The following is a 20,697-nucleotide window of genomic DNA, read 5'->3' on the forward strand; positions in this document are numbered from 1 at the left end:
GACTTATTGACAGATGAAAGAGGCTCCAATTGATTATATTTTAAAAAATAGGAATTCACGTTACTAAAAGCACAAACACTCAATTAATTGTCAGAATCAGGAGTAAAAATTGCATCTTACAAGAGAGAAAGTAAAGGGAAAGGATAAGAAAAAGTGAAGATGCCTTTATTTTATGTATTTATTTATTTTGTACTCTCGATTTTGACTAAATAGTTTTATTCCTATTCACTAAATCCATGACAATAAATGGTATGAAATAAAAGTAAAACCAGATAAAAATACCTATGATGCTCATTGTTTAAATGAATCATTCCACATTTAATTGAATAGGTTTAATAAGTAAATATAATTGCTGCATAACAGTTACATATAACAGGGGTTTTCACATTTCTTTTTCCTAATTATCATAAAATAAAAATTCAGCAATATAAGTTTAATTTTTATTTTGAACGTGGAGGAAAAAGAATTGCTTAATTGATGTATTTGGTGGACTTCCACTTTCTGGTTCAGCATCTAAGAAATTTGTAAATCACCATGCCACCCTACAACAGGTGAAAAGCTAAACAATGGAAAAGTCAACAGTCCTTTTTAGCTCTGTTAGAGAAGTGACAAGGCAATCACTGCCCTAAAACTCGGAGAGACAGGCAAGCACAAAACATCACAACTTACTAAAGCAGAAACTCACTTGCTGAAAGCACAACAGGAACTGGGTGTAGGGGGAGGATAACCTGATGGATAATTGATGCATTGCTGGAGGCTGAAAACTCCAGGGGCACCTAGTCATAGAAGGGCCATCACACTTGTGAATTTTACCTTCACGAGCTTTACTAGGTCCCCAGGGTGACTATCTGAGAAAAATCCCTTTATGTTTCCAGCAGGGAGAGGAGAAAAGGAACCATTTAAAAATATGTCAGAACTTTCTGTTCCTCTTAACATGGCCCATCTGCAGGAGAAACTATTTTACCAGACCCAATCTTTTGGGATTTTATTACAGCCTAACCTACCTGGAGGGAGGGAAATACTCAACTCTAGCCAACTCTAGTCTCCCAAGTGGGGCAAGGGAACTATGCAACTCCAGCCACCTCCAGCCGTTCTGTCCCCACCTTAATTGGGGACAATGAGAATGACTGGTGAAGTTCAGAGTCCAGAAGTTCAGGCTCACTAAAAGACTCACCCTAAATATTAGACTGTAGAACAATTCCGTTCCCCCTTCAGCATGCCACTACATTACTGAAGGCCTATTTACTTCAGTTTCTTTACCCAATACATCATGTCTGCCTTTCCGCGCACACACACACACACACACACACACACACACAAGTTTCAAGAGACTGAACGAGTGTGAGAATCAGAGTCAGATATGGCAGGGTTTTGGAATTATTGGGCCAGGCATTTTTTTTAAAGCTATGATTAATGTGCTAAGAGCTTTAATGGAAATACAAGAACAGAATGGATAATGTAACCAGAGGTAGAAATTCCAGGAAAAATTAAAGAAAGTGCTGTCAAATAAATGAATAATGCTTCTCAATGGGCTCATTAGTATACAGGAAAGAACTGAGAAAAGAATCTCTGAGCTTGAAGATTTCACAACAGACACTTCCAAAACTGAAAAGCAAAAGAAGGAAAGGAACAGAAGTAACATTGGGAGAAATAATGACTGACAATTTTCCCAAATTCATGTCAGACACCAATTCACAGATCCACGAAGCTCAGAGAACACCAACCAGAACAACTGCTTAAAAAACTACACCCAGGCAGATCATGTACAAGCCTGAGAAAATCAAAGATGAAAAATCTTGAAAGAAGCTTATAAAAAAGCAAAAATAAGAATTACATCTGACTTCTCCTCAGAAACCATGCTAGCAAGAAGAAAGTGGAATAAAATATTCAAAGTATTGAGAGAAAAAAACACCAATGGAGAATTCTCTACTCTATGAAATAATCCTTCAAAAGTAAAGAAGAAACACTTTCGTAGACAAACAATGTTAATTTGTTGCCAGTGGAACTGCCTTGCAAAAATCTTAAGTGCTTCAGAGAGAAGAAAAAATTATATAGGTCCTAAAATCATATCTACATAGAGAAAGGAAGAACATCAGAGAATTAATAAATCAAAGTAAAATTTGAAAAAATTATTTTTCTTAGTTGCTGTAATACATAATTTCTTCACTATAATAGCAACAATATTTTGGATTCCATATACTTATGCATTATATATGCGTATGTATGCTTATACATAAGTGAAATGAATGATAATGATACAAGAGATAGGAAGGAATTAGGAAGATTTTGTTATAAAGTAATTGCACTGCTTGTGAAGTGATAATGTTATTTGAAAGTATTTGGATTCTTTTAAATGTATATTGCAAACTCTATAACAACCATTTTGAAAAGTTAAAAAAAAAAGTATAATCAATAAGCTAAGATAGGAGAGAAAATGAAATCATATGCTCAATTAAAACCACAAACGGCAGAAGGTAGAAGAAAAACAACAAAGAACAAGGGCATCAAATAGAAAATTATAACAAATATGGTAGGTTTTACTCCAACTGTATCAATAATTGCCTTAAACCTGAAAGTTCTAAATATACCAATTAAAAGAGATCGTAAGAATAGATGAAAAATCAAGACCTACCTATATGTTGTCTATAAAATACCCACTTTAAAGTATAAAAACACATATAGATTAAAGCAAAAGGATGGCAAAAGATATACCATGAACATAATCAAGAGTAACTGAGATTAGCTATATTAATTTCAGACAGAGTGAGCTTCAGACAGGAAAGTTACTGGAGATAAAAAGAGGCATCATATAGTGATAAAGGGTCAATACTCCAAGAAGATATAGCAATCCTTAATGTGTATGTACCTAATAACAAAGTGTCAAAATACATAAGGCAAATGCTGATAGACATCTCACCATTAAGATATACAGGTGGTATATAAGAATATAAAAAGATGTTCAACATCATATGTCTTAAGAAATTACAAATTTTAAAAAATGAGATATCATTACACATCTGTAAAAATGGCCAAAATTCACAACACTGACACCACCAAATGCTGGTGAGAATGTGGAGCAGCTGGAACTCTCAATAATTGCTGATGGGAATGTAAAATGCTACAACCACTTTGAAAGAGACTTTGTCAGTTTCTTAGAAAACTAAACATACTCTTACCATATGTTCCATCAATTGCACTACCCAAATGAATTAAAAACTTATGTCCATACAGAAAGCAGTACATGGATATTTACAGCAGCTTTCTTCATAATTGACAAAAGTTGGAAGCAACCAAGTTGCCATCTTGTAAGTGAATAAATTAACTGTGGTATATCTAGACAATGGAATATAATTCAGTACTTGTAAGAAGTAAGCTATCAATTTATGAAAAGACACAGGGGAGTATTAAATGCTCTTACTAAAAGAATGAAGCCAGTCTGGAAAGACTCAAGACTCTGTAATTCTAACTAAAAATGCTCCTCAGCTTCCAAATGGGGTTGCACACTCATTGTAAATTGTAAATATTGTAGGTTGAAAGTGTATTTTTGACTTACGATATTTTTAATGCACAATAGGTTTATCCTGACATAACCCCGTTGTAAGTCACAGAATGTAATGAAGGTGTATTGCTCTTGCACCACTGTAAAATCAAGAAATTACAAATCAAACCATTGTAAATTAGGGGCTGTCTGTATATAATCTGGAAAAGGAAAAATTATGGTGACAGTGAAAAAATTAGTGGTTGCTAAGGGTTAGGAGGTGAAGGGGGTGAATAGGTAGAGGACAAATAATTTTTAAGGCAATGAAGCTATTCTGTATGAAGCTACAGTGGTTGACACTTGTTATTATACATTTGTCAAAACTCAGAGAATGTACAATACCAAGAGCAAACCCTAATGTCAATTGATACTTTGGATGATGTGTCAATGTTGGTTCACTTATTAAAACAAATATACCACTCTCGCAGGAGAAACTGATAATGGGGAAGCTGTGCGAGTGGGGTTGGGAGTATATAGGAACTCTATACTTTCCATTCAATTTTATTATGAACATATAACTGCTCTAAACGTTAATTAATTAATATATACATATGGAGCTCATTTTTCAAGGAAATTATCCATATTTTATGGACTAGGTTTAGTAAGTAAAAATAAATGCATGATAACAATGATCATTCCTTTTTTCACATTTCTTTCTTCTAACTGTCTTAAAATTATAAAAATCAATATAAGTTTATTTTTAATTCTAAATGTGGAGAAGAAAAGTTGTTGAAGCATTTAGTAATTATGAAATTAGATGTCTGTTGGAGAGAATAGTGTTTATTAATTTTAGCTGGCTAGGGAATAATTTAAAAAGCTTTCATTTTAGATTAATTTTATTTTTATGCCCAGGTATGGGATTGCAGACTACTGAAATGTAGAACATACTTTACAGCAAATAAGTTTAATACCATTATGTTTGCATGACAAATACACACATTTTTCATTATTACTTTTTTAAAAAATTTGAAATAATTTGAAAAAAATTTACTGAGAATTTATTAAAAACATATTGCTGCCAGGTGCTGTGACTCACGCCTGTAATCCCAGCACTTTGGGAGGCCAAGGTGGGTGGATCACAAGGTCAAGAGTTTGAGACCAGCCTGGCCAACATGGTGAAATCCAATCTCTACTAAAAATAAAAAAATTAGCTGAGTGTGTTGGCAAGTGCCTGTAATCCCAGCTACTCAGGAGGCTGAGGCAGGAGAATCGCTTGAACCTGGATGCCGGAGGTTGCAGTGAGCCGAGGTGGCGCCACTGCACTCCAGACTGGGTGATGGAGCGAGACTCTGTCTGAAAAAAAATAACAATATATTGCATATTATGCTCAGGTAGAAGTTTCAAGAATATTCTTAATTCAATTTCTGCCTAAAAAATTCTACATTGAAATATTTTCTTTTTCCAATAAAAAGAAGAGAGTTTACTGGTTCATAACTCAAAATGGAATCAAGTAGCATATTTGCATTTATATTATGAAACAATACAAATTCTGAACTCCATATCTCCAGTACTGTGAAAGAGTAACAGTATTTGCTTTATTGTATATATGTAACTAACAGGAAAGGAGAATTCCCAGAGAGTTTCCTATATTGGATAATAGATAAGAGAGAATCCTATATTGGATAATGGATAAGGGAGAATTATTTAACTCCAGATTTGATTAAAATGATAAAAATACCTCTTAAGAATGATTATAGTTAAACTCTGAAATGTAAACTTAAACCATTTTCCTATCATTGTAAACAAATTAATCCGACAGTTATATTCACTGCTATTGGTGTGCTAAGGAATTGTTGACTATCTTTAGGCAGGGTCTAAGTGGCTACACCCATTCACCTCTGCCCCAGAAGTCCTGCATCCTTTCTGATACTTCTGTAATTAAATTACATGTACACTACATTCTCTTTCAAGAGGCTTTTATTGGCCAAGAAGATTAACCACTCCATTCTTTGTTCATTATAATCCATACAGCTTTTTATTGCACAGGTAATTACGTGCTGCTATATTTTTACTTATTTATTTCCTTTTATCCAACTATATACATTTTAAGGGGAAGAGAAATAATATTCTTTTTGAATCTGCAGTGTTTAGTACCATGGTGAACTCAGTGCCTGGCCAATAGCAGAAACTCAACAGTAACTTAATACATCTTTGTTATATGACGGAAAGGAAAGAAGGGAGGAAGAATAATGGAAATTATGATAGTTTATGGAGTCCATTTAAGTACCATTACTTCTTTAGGGCAATTTACTCTCATAACAGCCTTATGAAATACAGATTATCATCCTCATTTTACAACTAAAACAAAACAAAAGATGATGATCAGAGAGTTTAAGCACCTTGCCTGAATTCACACAGTTCATCCTGTGTGTTTGGGATGCAAATAGTGAGTACCTCTGACTCCAGAGCAACACTCAGGACATGACAATGTTCAGAAGGTGTGTGATGCATGCCATAGGCTCTCCCTCATAAAAACACACTTGATCCTAATACCATCACTGTGGACTAGATACTAGGATCCATTATTTGCAGATGAGAAAGAAAAGTTAAAACAAGTCTCCTGTCTGAGCAATTTAAAAGGTGCTAGGATACAGAGATGCCGTGATTGTAAGTTCAAGGTTCATTCACTGCCACAAACCTGTCTTATAATGCTTTTGCATATTACCTCACTGAAAAATAGTATCCTCATTCAGAAATTGCATAATGGTCATAGCTAGGTAAGTGTGTTCTGTGAACTTGGAAATCAGTTTCAGTTTGCTGCAGCCTGCAGGTATGCTCAAATGCATCAGAGAGTAGACTAGGAAAAATAAAACTCAAGTGTAAAAGGAATGAGCAGAGGGTGTATATTAGGCTCTTTCTGACCTAGTATTAGCCTCCCCATCAGATTTCACTTCTAATGGTCTTTCTCCAACAACAGGGTCTTGCAGGCCTTTTCCTTGTAATCTAAGGTAGAGTGAGAAGGAAAGTGATTTTTTAGGGTCATGATTGAATGGCTAATGGAGCACAAATTCAAAGACTTCTTTTATCAGGAAATTATCAGGAAAAAATAAGGTTATTTTACGGTAATTATCATTGGAAATTCTAATCCTTAAATCAGAGAAGCATTAGCAGTCAAAGATCTCTGCTGTAGATTTGTGGAGTTTGTATTACATTAAGGATACCTCAGAAAGGCATAAATTAAAACCAGTGATAAGAATTGACAATGAATCTGAAAATCAAGCCACTAAGACCGCAAGGCCCTTCAAGGTAAATCAACATTATAATATTCAATATTAAGCTCTATGCATTTTCTCGTACAATAAAATATTTTTGATCTATAATCTAGAGACAGCCAAGAAACGGTGGTGGTGGTTGTTTTTTTTTAATTCAGTGTTACATATGTGCAGTGCCTAAAACTAAACAAGACAAGGCCTAATCAGTATCTGGTATTATAAATTTACAAAAGAGGAATAAAAAAGAATTAAGCCAAGCTCCATGCAAAGTGTGTTATCTTTATTAGGTTTATAGTCATTATTTAATTTAACCTTTAAAATAACCCCTTGAGTTAGGAGTATATTGGCTTCAAATAAATTACCAGTATATTGTTCTTATAGTCTGGCAAGTATTTGAATCTCAGATTCAAACCCAAATTTTTTTGGAGGCCAAATCAACTGCTTTTCACAACTACACTGCATTCCCACTCATATGCTTCTACTGACACCACGTATGTAAATGGGTCAGTAGCCATGGTGAGGTTAATGACACAAGAATAAACCACTGATTGAGAATCATAACTGAAGCTAGATGACAAGGCACATGGCAAACATGAAATATCTGGCAAGGTCAGTTTTGATGAACAGTGACTGTAATAAACTCAAATGATACTTCATTTAGAATAAGTTATTTATATATTTAATAAAAATCATTATAGCCTTTAATTACTTAGGTTTATTTGTCATTAACTTTATCCCGGGTTTTCATTGATCTACCCATTCATCTACTCAGCATATACTTACGTGCTCACTGTGTACCAGGACTCAGAAGGGAGCTCTGAGAGTGACCTGAAGAGTGAATAGGGGTTTAAGGAGAGTGTAGCACTTTTAACAAGGAGGCGCAGGCCCTTTGGCATGGAACTGCCAAGACTTTCAGGGTCTGAAAGAGAGCCAGTGAGGCAGGAGCTCAGGGAAAAGTGGAAGCACAGTGGAAAACTAATTAAAGTTAATTTTGCTTTTCATTAATATTATCCTCAAAATTTACAATTCTATGTGTAATATTTATTGGGAAAAAAGATGTATCCCATTAAAAAAAGTAATGCTACATGATATGCTAACAATAAAGTACTAAGTATCTATATAAAATAGTTTGAAAACTTTGAAAAATTAATATCAATTTTACAGCCATTTATGCTGATAGCGCCTGATATTTTAGAAGATTTAATTAGAGAGATTGTTTTATTTTAAAGGTATGTACTTCTTACACAGGAATATGAATAGAAATAAAGATTTCTATGTACAAAAGCACTTAATATATATATTATCTATTTTAAATTTTAATTGAAATGATTTTTTAAGAGTGAAAAGTCTAGGTTTCATTAACTTTTTATTCTATATTTAATCAGCCCTAAAATATAATTACAGCCCTAGAATATAATTACTGTCAAATGAAAGCTTTATTATAATCTAAATGGCCCCACTAAAAATTTTAGTCATGAAGTCTCAGAGAAATTTCACTTTTGTTTGTAAAACTTTTCCTAGGGCCCCTCTGTTCACAATCCAAAGGCAACATTTCTCTAGCTGCTCAGCTATTCTGTTTTCTGCTTTCTAACATGCCAACATCAAAAGCTGTAACTCTGCCCTTTCCTCTTCGTATCCATGTCAGACGCAGGGTAACTGGGAGAGCTTTCAATATCAACAGCAGCTCATCTTACTGATAAACGGGCTCAAAGACAGAAGCAGATGGTTTCTAGGCACAGAAAGCAGTGGGTGAAAGTGGTGCACTCCCGTTTCTATCTTCAGAGAGTGTAAAATATTTTACCCTGAATGACATGCTCCTAAGTTAAAATAATATTTATTTGGGTAGGCCTGCTATACAGGAAATGTTAAGATACCAAAAACGGTGCACTGGAAACAATATGAATCGTGCAACAAAGGCGAGTGAACTCTGAAGATGAGGGAAGTGAGTCGCACCACAGACAGCAGTGGGGGATAGCAGCTCTGACAAAGTCTGCACTCCTGCGAAGAGCTCATTCAAGCAACTCCCTTTTAAAGGGTATTCCTAATACCCTTTGGAAGTTTCTTCTTCCCTTCACTCACAATTTCCTTTCTCTGAGGTTCTCAAGGATGTGAAAAAAAAAAATAAGATAAAAACCTCCAGATCATAAATTTTCTTACAGACTTCATATAGAGGGATATATGATAGATATAGATATAAATAATATTGACATAAATAAGTGTACCTACATCTGTCTATATCTGTAGAACATCTATACCTATCTATATCTTATAACTATATTGATCGCTGTAGATATATCTAGATATCAGGAAGTAAAAGGGAAGCTGGAAAATACGATTTATATACAAAGATTAAATCTTTGCTCAAATCACTTGAAGGGCAACCCCGCATGTTTTTTCTTATTGGGGTTTGTTTGAGACAGGGTCTCGCTTTTTCTCCCAGGCTGGAGTGTGGTGGTACAACCTCAGATCATGGCAGCCTCAACCCCCAAGGCTCAAAAGATCCTCCCATCTCTTCCTCCCAAGTAGCCTGAACTTCAGGGCATCGCCATCACATCCGGCTAATTTTTTTTTTTTTTGTATTTTCGCATTTTTGCTAGATATGGGGTTTTGCCATGTTTCCCAGACTGGTCTCGAACTCCTGGGCTTAAGCGATCCGCCTGCCTCAGCCTCCCAAAGTCCTAGGATTATGGGCATGAGTCACCGAGCCAGGCACCCCATACGTCTTAAGATAAAATCCAGATGTCTTACTGCTTCCCAAACAACTCCGTATGATACCCTACTTCCACCTCTACCACTCTGACTCATTGCATGCCAACAGTAGTACATTGCAGCCATGTGGGCTGCTTTTGATTCTCAACATGCCAAACAAATCCTTGCCTCAAAGTCCTCGCACTTGTTCTTTTCCTATTCCTGGAATTCATGTGCCTCACTCTGGACCTGAGGCTTCTTATCTTTTCAGTCTAAAGTCAAATATCACCTTCTCTGAGGAATCATTTCTGACTTCATCTGAATAACTCAGCCATCCCCCACTATCATAGCACCCTATTATTTTATATCAGAGAAATTATCCCAATCTAAAAATGTCGTTACATGTTTGTCTATATATTACCTATTTGTATATGATATGTCTCTCCACACTAAAATGCTACCTTCATGAGAACAGCATCCTGGTGCTACATTCCTGTATATCCTTTAACCTAGGATGGAGCCTGTTACTAAGAAATGTCCAATAAAAATTTCTTCTGTTGATAGGTTGGTTGATACCTCATTGACAGATCATAGATATGCTCCTTATTCATTAATAATACTTCTTTCTTAATGAATGATGATTTCCCCACAGCATTCTAAAGCCCAAATTGATGACTTATAGTTCAGATATTTGAATGACCAAATTAGCTCAAATATTATTCTTGCTTCCATCATGAATGTGGATTAATGTGGACTGATGTGGATTCAGTGTAGGCAGACTGGCAGTGAGTAAAGTCAGGACATAGACACATTGCTCCCGTCAAGACTCATGTCAAGAGGAGATCACCAGCTGTCTAGCCTTTGAAGCCAATGGGAAGATTACTTATTGGCCTGATGCATTTTCACTTCTGATTCAGAGTGGGCATTCGTACAATCTTTTCAAGTGAATTATAGCTATAAAAGGATCCCAAAAAAATTATTTCTGATAATTTGGGGAGAGTAGGTTACATCTCTATCTCAGAAACAGAGAAATGGTTGCATACTAAAATGACAAGGAAAATGTTGAGTCTGAACCAGGTCTTATTCTATTAATTCCATACTCAAATTGAGACACCATAGAGATAGCAGACACACAGATGATAAGTATTTTTCATAAGCAATATTGATTTTTGTATTTCATTTTTAAAAGTGCTTAGCATTCAGAGGAAGCCAAAAAACACTGTTTGATACTCTTCTATGGAAAAATAATTTGCCACTAACTGACACATCAATGCTACATCAAAGGAAGTTAAAGAGCGCTCAATAGTACTAAAGCTAGGGCATGAGGCCCTTTTAGAATTGGATGTTTGTTGTCACATAGGTTATTACTTCTGTAAAACATGCATATGTGATCATCGCTTGGTTAGGGAGCAGAAAATAATATTTGAAAAGTGCATTTTTCTGTTTTACTGCACAGACCTGTGTCCTTCAGTATCTACAATCAGCAACTTCTAGCCTGACCTACTCGATATAAAAAGATATGTAAAATATCTGGGGGTTTAATTTATTCCAAAATCACCCCTTATTTAAGTTGGATGCAAAATTAACAAATTAATAGACTTTTCACTTAATTCCAAAATATAAATGCCTCCAGTTATAGAAAATAGTTAATTCCCAATATTTGAGATAAAATTGAATAATAAAAAAAATTTCTTTCATAAAAATTTAAAGTAGTTTCCATCATTGTTGGAAATAAAATATTGACTTGAAATACTGTCTACTTTCAATTAGACTATAATTACAAAGAGAACATTGATCATTATTTTTACAATTTGTATGTTTGGCTATTTTATAGGTAAATATTAAAGGCCCAATATTCCAACACTGCTAAAGAAAGGTTAGAACTATCCTGGGACTGTCTTCTGTCCACCCAAGAGACTTGCCCCTTTGAAATCAATCAAAAAAGCATTGAAGTTTTATTTTAAAATTCAGGCAGAAATGTTGACACTGCCTATATCAATTTAAACACAATATTTTTTTTTTTTTAAGCCACAAGAAATCCCTCTAGACTACTGTATATAACATTGTGTCTCAGGAATCTCTTTGAGAAAATAGGTACAGGTAAAAGCTTGCAATATATATTTTTTAAAATAAAACTTTAGAGCAAGCTGAGGATTACCCGGATTTTGTTAGTATGTCATGCTGAAAAACACTTATACTTACCTAAGTCTTTGCTCGATGTATTTTCATTGAGAATATGAAGCATAGCCATTCTAACTTTAAATTTGGCCAAGCTTTGTTTTGATTATGTAAGAACATACCAGGAAAGGATGACTGTGTACTTTGAATTCGTCTTAATTTTCTTTCTTTTATATTTCCCTTTTTCCAAGTGCCAAATAAAATTCTTCTCACATGTTTTCTTTTAAAACATGAGTTCAGAATAAAATTAAGAGGAAAAAAATCAATCTCAATGAGTGTTTTATTCACATCTATGAACCCTATTGCACTCTTACTTGATGTGATTAAGTGACATTTGCTGTCACACAAAACAATTACGGCTATATTACCCTTAATCATAAACATTTGCTAAGCACACATTTTTTTTTCAGTAACTGTGTTAGCCAGAGCTCTTTTGGTGGTAAATGCAAGACATTCAACTCGAATGTACTTAAGCAAAACAGGTAATTATTTGGCTCACATAAAACTACGCAAGGCCTCAGTAAGAGGAACTAGAAAATTGTAACAGTTGAGATTCTCTCTACCTCTCATTTTCTGTTATGTTCCCAACAAATTATCTCAGACTGTTTTTTGACAAGGTTAAAAGCATGATTTCAGACATTATCAGTGCTTATATCCTCATACCTATCTAAAAATTCCAGCTTTCAGCTTCATTTTGTAAAACCGTGGGGGAGTTTCCAATTGGATTCGACTGGGTCATGTACCCAAAGCTAGACCAGTCATTGTAGCTAAAGAATTAGGTACAATGATTGGACGAGCCCTGGTCAGGTGGCATCATTAAATCAATAACTGTAACTGTGGAGTTAGCTTCATGGGAAAGGATGCTGGCTCCTGTTCTGACCTCAGGGTCAGAGTATGAGAAGTGTATCTAAACTGAAGAATTCAGGACACATTTCCCAGAATAAATTGGAGGAGTGTAGGGAGAGCAACAAACAGACACACAGGCACACACAAGGGAGGTTATGCCTTCTCTCCCTTCCTATTCTTTCATCTTCCCTATCATTAAGGGTATACTGAACGTCATCATCTCTGGACTTTAGTGAATGCCAATGGTAAAGATCTGACATTGTTTAGTTTATTCACGATCTTTATTCTGTAAAAGTCTGAGATGCCATTATTTATGCCTTTCACTCTTGAAGAGAAGATATTAATGTTATGGACAAAGATGTAAACTTTACATAAAATGATGGATGAGATGGTTGAAAATTGTATTTCATCACTTCTAAGTTACAACAGTGACACCTGGTTAAATCTAATATTTGATACATTGCTGTTGGCCGAGGAGCAGCCATGGCACATTGTCACTTCAATTGATGTGCATAGTTGATACTACAAGTGTTGGGTTCAACTGTCACAGAAGATATCTTTAAAACAGGTTACACTATGGTTCAGCATGAAAACAAAATACATATTGTCTTTGCAGAAAGTTACTAGAACATAGTAGTGATGCATGTATTTGATATTCCTGAAGCAAATATTTAGCATCTGAAGAATGAACTCCATTCCATTTTTTTTTCTTTTGGAACAAAAACCAAGTGTTTTAGAAGACCTAAGATAGCAGGAATCCCACAAGCAGATGAAGCTATGCTACGTTACCGATTCAGGTACAATGCAACTACAGGTGGGGGAGATTGCTAGATGTCTTGAAAAAGACAAAAGAAATTTAAGAACAGAAGAATATTGAATGACTAAATTGTGTGGAATTATTATTAAGATATGTCAAACTTTGCCAGGAATTTTCTTTAGTGTACATAAAAACAATAATACATCTGACAATCGATGGAGACTTTGATGTCAACAAAATACAGTAATAAGGGAAATCTATTTTTACTTCATGGAAGTTACTTTGGCAACATTGTGAAGTAGCAAGACTGTTACAATAGTAATCAGATTACTTAAATTTTAATCCTTGGTGCTATCACCAACTAATTGTTCTGTCTAGGGAAAGTCAATTAAATACTTCGGTCTTCATTTGCACTATAAAGATTTTGGACTAGATTATGTCAGAAGTCAGTCTCAAACATGAAGTGACATGATTCTAGATGAACTAAAGAATGTAAAAATGATTCATTATTTCTTCATTTTAAGAATGATGGTTTGAAAATACTGTAACTGTAGCTTGGTCGTTAGTAATTTCCAGAGGCCAGTGTAATATTTTTACTTTCAGTTCTGGAATAATTTATCTAGATCACATACCTAATGTTTCCAGTTGAGATAGATTTAGCATGCAAAACAGGCTATGTTTTGTGTTTTTTTAACCTTCAAAGTGTTTGTTATTTTGATTAGTGTTTATACATTCAGACAGATTAGTGAGGCAATAAACAGAAAATGCTAAAGGACAGCTAATCAAGTGAGTGAGAAGCAAATAGCCACTTACTATAGACTATGGTTATAATTCAAAAGTATGTGAAGCATTATCATTTTGATGTAGTGTTTTTAGACCAAACGTTGTAACTAGAACAGACAAATGGTTACACACTAGCACACTCGAGAATATGGTCATTAAGAACCAAAGATTTTCTAATAAAAGACGGTAATCTTTCTTTCTCAGAGGCCACAGGCAGTTTTACTGCCCATTTATTGAAAATGTAGTGCAACATTTTAAAAAGTCAAGCACAAACATTTTATTGTATTGGGTTCTTAGGGTCTGAGAACCTGAAGGTCACTTGAGTTTTTAATATAATCCTTTCACCATCTTTAAGAATGATATAAACTAAATTATCCCACATTCTTTCTACTGGAAAAATGCTGAGAAAAAAAATAGACAAATGAATTCCATTATCTCCTAGGATAGTATTTTCTGAAGCTTTTTTTTTTTTTTTTTTTTTTTTTTGAGACAGTCTCGCTGTGTCACTCAGGCCAGAGTGCAATGGTGCAATCTGGGCTCACTGCAAGCTCTGCCTCCCAGGTTCACGCCATTCTCCTACCTCAGCCTCCCTAGTAGCTGAGACTACAGGTGCCTGCCACCAGGCCCGGCTAATTTTTTGTATTTTTAGTAGAGATGGGGTTTTACCGTGTTAGCCAGGATGGTCTCAATCTCCTGACCTCGTGATCCACCCACCTCAGCCTCCCAAAGTGCTGGGATTACAGGCGTGAGCCACCGTGCCTGGCCTGAAGCATATTTTTTACAATTAGTATCATGTCAACTTTTCAACAGAACTTATGCTCCTTATTAATTTACAAGAAAAAAATTATAAAATATTAGAACTAGAAGAAAAGCTAACAATCATACAATCAATGTTTGATTTTAGACATCAAGCAACGTAGTACAAAAAGCTTAAATAAATATTCACCCCCATAGAACTAGTTGATGACAAACTGGATGTGGAGCCCAGATCTTTTAATTTTTACTTTAATAATTTAATATTTTTCACACTTTTCATTTACTTTAAAACCAAAATCTCTAGCAATTGATTATGCCACTCCTTTACCATCCAGTCATTTGACTATAACTTCCAAAAACTTACTAGGAAAAAAAAAAAAAATGACAGAAGGAAAATCTCAATGACTCGCAGGCAGAATAAATAAAAAGACAATCACATAAATGGTGAATCTCGGTAAAACTGCTGAAATCAAAGTCAAAGAGAAGATAATAGAAGCAGCCAGAAATAAAAAGCCTCTTCTTTCTCAAATAAAAAAAATAAAGCAGTAATAAAACTAATAGATAACTTCTCAATAGTAAAACAAAATTGAAGTCAGAATGCAGTGGTTTAACATCTTTGAAGTGTGAAAGAAAATAACACCTAATCTTAAAGCTCTTGTTATATTAAAATATATTAAAATATCTCTCCAATATGAAATATTGGACAATCAGAAAAGAATGGGAGAGTTTGTTTCTAGAAAACTTATATTAAAGAAAATACTAAAGGGATTGTTCAGGCAGAGGAAAATGATCCTAGTGAGAAACAAGGAAATTCAGGAATAAATAAATGGCAATTGAAAGGATAAATCTATAAGTAATTGTCCACGAACACTGACTTGCATAAAATGATAGTAATGGCTTATGAGGTTTACCATATATGCCAATCAAATAATTAGAATACAAGCTAGAAAAAATGAATGGTTTTAACCCTTTCTAAGACCCTTGCAATGTCTGGGGAGTGGTAACATTACGAATATTGATTAATGATTGCCCAGAACTAGCCAAACTCCAAAGTTCCATGGTACAGTCCCTCAGACTGCTGAGTCTGCCCAGACTTCAGAAACTAACAGCAAGGAATCAGGGTCCAATTACAAAATTAAAGGGAAAAGTCCACACAACACTACCCTCTCTTTTGACACCAACTGCAAGTTATGAGAGTTCCCACAACAATTCTGAGTTGATAATTCACTAGAAAAACTTACAGAACTCACTGAAAGCAATTATGCTATTATGCTCACATTTGTGATTTATCGTAAAGAAAAGATACAGATCCAAAGGAAGAAACACATAGGGCAGAGTCTGGAAGGTTTCCAAACATGAGCTTTCTACCCTTTTCAGAACACATTACCCTCTGGCAACAATGTGTGACAAAACACACAGAATGTTGCCAATCCAGGAAGCTCATAGGAGCATTGAGACCTAGAGTTTTTTTTTGTTTGTTTTTTGTTTTTGTTTGTTTGTTTTTTGGGGTTTTTTTTGTTTGTTTGTTTGTTTTAGACGGAGTCTCGCTCTTTCGCCCAGGCTGGAGTGCAGTGGCATGATCTCGGCTCACTGCAATCTCCGCCTCCCAGGTTCACGCCATTCTCCTGTCTCAGCTTCCCTAGTAGCTGGGACTACAGGTGCCTGCCACCACGCCCGGCTATATTTTTGTGTTTTTAGTAGAGACGGGGTTTCACCATGTTAGCTAGGATGGTCTCCATTTCCTGACCTCGTGATCCACCCGCCTTGGCCTCCCAAAGTGCTGGGATTACAGGCATGAGCCACAGTGCCCGGCCCTTTTTTTTTTTTTTTTTTTTTTTTTTTTTGAGACAAGAGTTTTGCTCTTGTTGCCCAGGCTGAAGAGCAATGGCATGATCTTCAAGACCTAGAGTTTTTATTGGGGTCTCATTACATAGGCATGATTGATTGATTAGTTACCTATTTGGTTTTACTTGGTCTTCCAGGTCTCCATCATGCCCCTCTCTGGAGGTCAAGCTGATGTCACAGGGGCTGAGGGGCCCACCAGGAGTCACCTCATTAGCATAAATTATCAGGTGTGGCCCAAGCAGCCCACTATAAATAACAAAGACTCTCCGATCATTCCTGCAAGTCTGAGGGTTTCATTAGAGGTTACTTACTAGAAAATGGGAACAAAATTCAAACCTCTCTTTGGGCAAGGACAAATTCTTTACTACAGAGGGCACATTCTGGGCTTTTGGCCAAGCCTTTCTTACAGCAAAACATATTTGTCTAGACGTTTACATTTAATAAAGCATTTATACGACAGCTACAGCAGTGATATCATTATAAATATACCTAACATTTGGAGGAGCCATTTGGAACAGTGATACGTTTATAAAATAACTGTTACGGCTGGGCGCGGTGGCTCACGCCTGTAATCCTAGCACTTTCGGAGGCCCAGGAGGGTGGATCACCTGAGATCAGGAGTTCAAGACCAGCCTGGCCAACATGGCGAAAGCCCCTCTCTACTAAAAATACAAAAATTAGGGTGGTGGCACATGCCTGTAATCTCAGCTAATCGGGAGGCTGAGGAAGGAGAATTGCTGAAACACAAAAGGTGGAGGTTGCAGTGAGCAGAGATTGCACCACTGCACCCCAGCCTGCGCAATGGGAGCAAGACTCCATCTCAAAAAAAAAAAAAAAAACCCAACAATGATTCCATTCTGTAATGTCATTCCATATATATATATATATTTTTGTTGTTGTTGTTTTGTTTTTTTGTTTTTTTGTTTTTTTTTTGAGACAGAGTCTTGCTCTATCACTCAGGCTGGAGTGCAGTGGCGCCATCTCAGCTCACTGCAAGCTCCGCCTCCAGGGTTCACGCCATTCTCCTGCCTCAGCCTCCCGATTAGCTGGGACTACAGGCGCCCGCCACCACGCCCGGCTAATTTTTTTGTAGTTTTAGTAAAGACGGGGTTTCACCGTGTTAGCCAGGATGGTCTTGGTCTCCTGACCTCGTGATCCACCCACCTCAGCCTCCCAAAGTGCTGGGATTACAGGCATGAGCCACCGTGCCCGGCTGTCATTCCATATATTTTTATGTTTTGTTCCTTGGTTTACCATTATTTGTAACTTAAAATAAACTTGTGCAGAACTATTGAACCTAGAAATTATTGAATAGTTAGATTAATTTTGTTTTTCCTCAGACCAGTCATTTTCCACTAATATTACATCCTGAAAATGCTTTTACTTAATTTCTTAATACATTTGACCGTCAATATCAGTATTATAATCTTACCAACAAGGCCGGTGTTACAACATACCGTAGTATGGCAGATGGAATCTGAGAAATGAGAGTCAAAAAAGACTAGCATATTATTAGAATCCCACTCTGTCATTAACAATTAGTTCAATCCATCATCACATCATGTGACCAAAATATCTTCTAGACCAGTGCCTCTCAGGTTTGCTCGTCTACATTTAATCTTGCCAGGTTCCAAAACATAGAATGGTCTTCACCCTTTCAGGCATCTAATATAACTGAGCTAAAGGACAAAAATCATCTTTTGCTATGAGCCTCTCTTGAGGTATTAATATAATATTGAATTTTCCTTTTTGCCTATCTTCTTATTCATTTTTTTAACCTTCAGCTGTTACTTAAGCTTCACTTCATTTGTTATTTAATTTTACCCAAACTTTTCTACTTTGGAAGGGAAATTAGGTTCAACCACTGGTGCCAGTTCTGATTACCAACAGCAGTACTAGTCTAGCAAGTCCCTCCTCTCTTTCCTTTCCCATTCATATAGTTAGAGTTAGAGAGCTGGTGGGTTGTCTTGAGCACTAGAAAATACAGCTCCATTCACTTTCTACCACAATTTTGCCAGATATGGAGTAAAGGCACAAGCCAAGCCCACTAGCCCCTAAGGAATTCTGATATAAAGGTTTGAAGATATAATTTCTTGCTTAGGAATCATTCATGCTTCCTGCACCCACAGTTGCAGCCCTGGTCCTGAAACCACTACATCAGAGAGCAAAAACGAAACTTGAGAACATGTGGGGAAAAGAAAAAAGTCTAGTCCTACACCATCTGCTTTTCCCTCCACCATAATATAGTTAGACCAGTATTCTCCCCACCTCTACTTCTCCTGATCCTCCAGAGGAAGAAAGGAATCTGTCTATTGAGAACCCGCACTTGGCCACCCTCAGGTTGAATTTGAGTATTCACTGCTAGAGGCATATAATCCAGCCCTTCTTGCCTTCATCTTCTCTCGTTTTAGACAATTGTTTTAATTGCCTATTCCAATTCTTTTTCAAACCATTACTCTGTGGTTATCTGTCTACTCGTTCTTAGACATCATGGCCTGTAAAATTTCTTGGTCTGAGAAACTGTGAATTAGTTGTCCAAGTTGGTGCAATATGTTCTATTATGATGCACTTATGGTACTCTGAACATTTTTATCTACCACTAGGTATGCAAGTCCAATCCAGAATAAGTGCCTATTCCTGTTAGGACCAACTTGTAGCCCCCAAGGGCTATTTGTAGCAATTAAACTTGTCCCCCATGTACAGAGCTCCCTCCTCAGTGAATAGCCATGTGTAACCTCTGTTGTTCTTATTAGCAGACAGCAGTTTGTATTGACATTTGTGTGCCCTAGAAGGTGCAAGAGGAATAGGTCTAAATTCAGCCATTGTCTGCATTCCTGCAGCCCCTGAGTGTCCACTCATCCATGGACCCAGGTGGTCACCTCAAGCAAGTTCAACAAAAGGTCCACTTCCTGATTCCAATCGCCTTCTGATATTGGAACGGAGTTCTTCTGATGGCATTGGCATATCTGATTTTAATGTTCTCCCTTAAATTTCCAGAGTGGTTTCCATGGGGTCCCACCCCATATGGGTATCCATTTACTAGGCTGGTTTCCCATTCCTTTTCTCCCAGACCCATATGGGTGGGCTGTTGGCCACTACCCATTAGTCAGTAAAAACCCAAATATAGAGGCCAACCATATTCTATTAATCCCACTGAGTTTGTTTATTTTTACCTGCTTTTCGGCAAAGGTCTTCCAAATAGGATACTGTTCATGCATCTTGGAATTGCTCTCCATAAGCCAAGCAACTCTATGAGAAACATCTTGAATATAAGGACATTATTAGGCTTCAAAATAAAAAGGATGGGGAAGGATAGAATATGCAAAAACTAAAGAAAATTGCTTTAACTAGTATTTTCAGATACAGTTGACTTTAAGACAATAAAGAAATAAAGAGGAATTTTTCATAAAGATGAAAGTGTCACTCTACCATAATGATATGACATTTCTGTATTTATTTGCAAAAGTTTACACAAACAATAGGAATTCACCTAACTTTTTCAATAACTTCAGATAAAGGATAACAAGCATATGTAAGACTAAAAACATAATTTATAGGTCTGTTCTAATTGACATAGAGAATGCTGCACCCAATAATAAAACATCAAGCCCAACAATGACATAAAGCACATCCTTTTCAAGTTCACAGAGGATATTTACCAAACTGATAATATGATGGATCAAAAAATATAGCTTAGAGTATTTCTCTGACCACAGTGAAAACTAAACTACAATATTAGATACAGAGTAATGTTAGCAGTTACATTGAGATTTTGAAATCCAATTAACATAGCAGAGAAACTACAAATCTATATTTTATTATGAAGCGTTCCTTTTACCTGTTATACATAAATTATATTACAACTTCCAATTAAACTACATAAAAATGAGATATATTGCTTAAATCTCTGTCAGTTATTTCTGAATGCCTTGAATTAAATGTTTGACATAGAGATGTATCCCTTCATAGTCAGAGCTTAACATCATGAATTGTTTGTGTACTAATTAGGATGTTCATAACAAAATGCCACAATTTTAGATCTGGGAGGAATTTGGAGGCCATGTTACAAGTGGGAATATTAGGTCACCTAATGG

At 35.9% G+C, this 20,697-nt stretch overlaps 1 protein-coding gene across 1 annotated transcript in view; it reads left to right on the plus strand.

The window, feature by feature from the left end:
* GPC5 (glypican 5) overlaps positions 1-20,697 on the plus strand; it is a 1,458,424-nt gene that overhangs the window by 788,739 nt on the left and 648,988 nt on the right. The gene's annotated exons all lie outside the window — the stretch shown is intronic.

This window comes from Nomascus leucogenys, chromosome 5 (assembly GCF_006542625.1).
Source record: "Nomascus leucogenys isolate Asia chromosome 5, Asia_NLE_v1, whole genome shotgun sequence".
NCBI lineage: Eukaryota > Metazoa > Chordata > Mammalia > Primates > Hylobatidae > Nomascus > Nomascus leucogenys.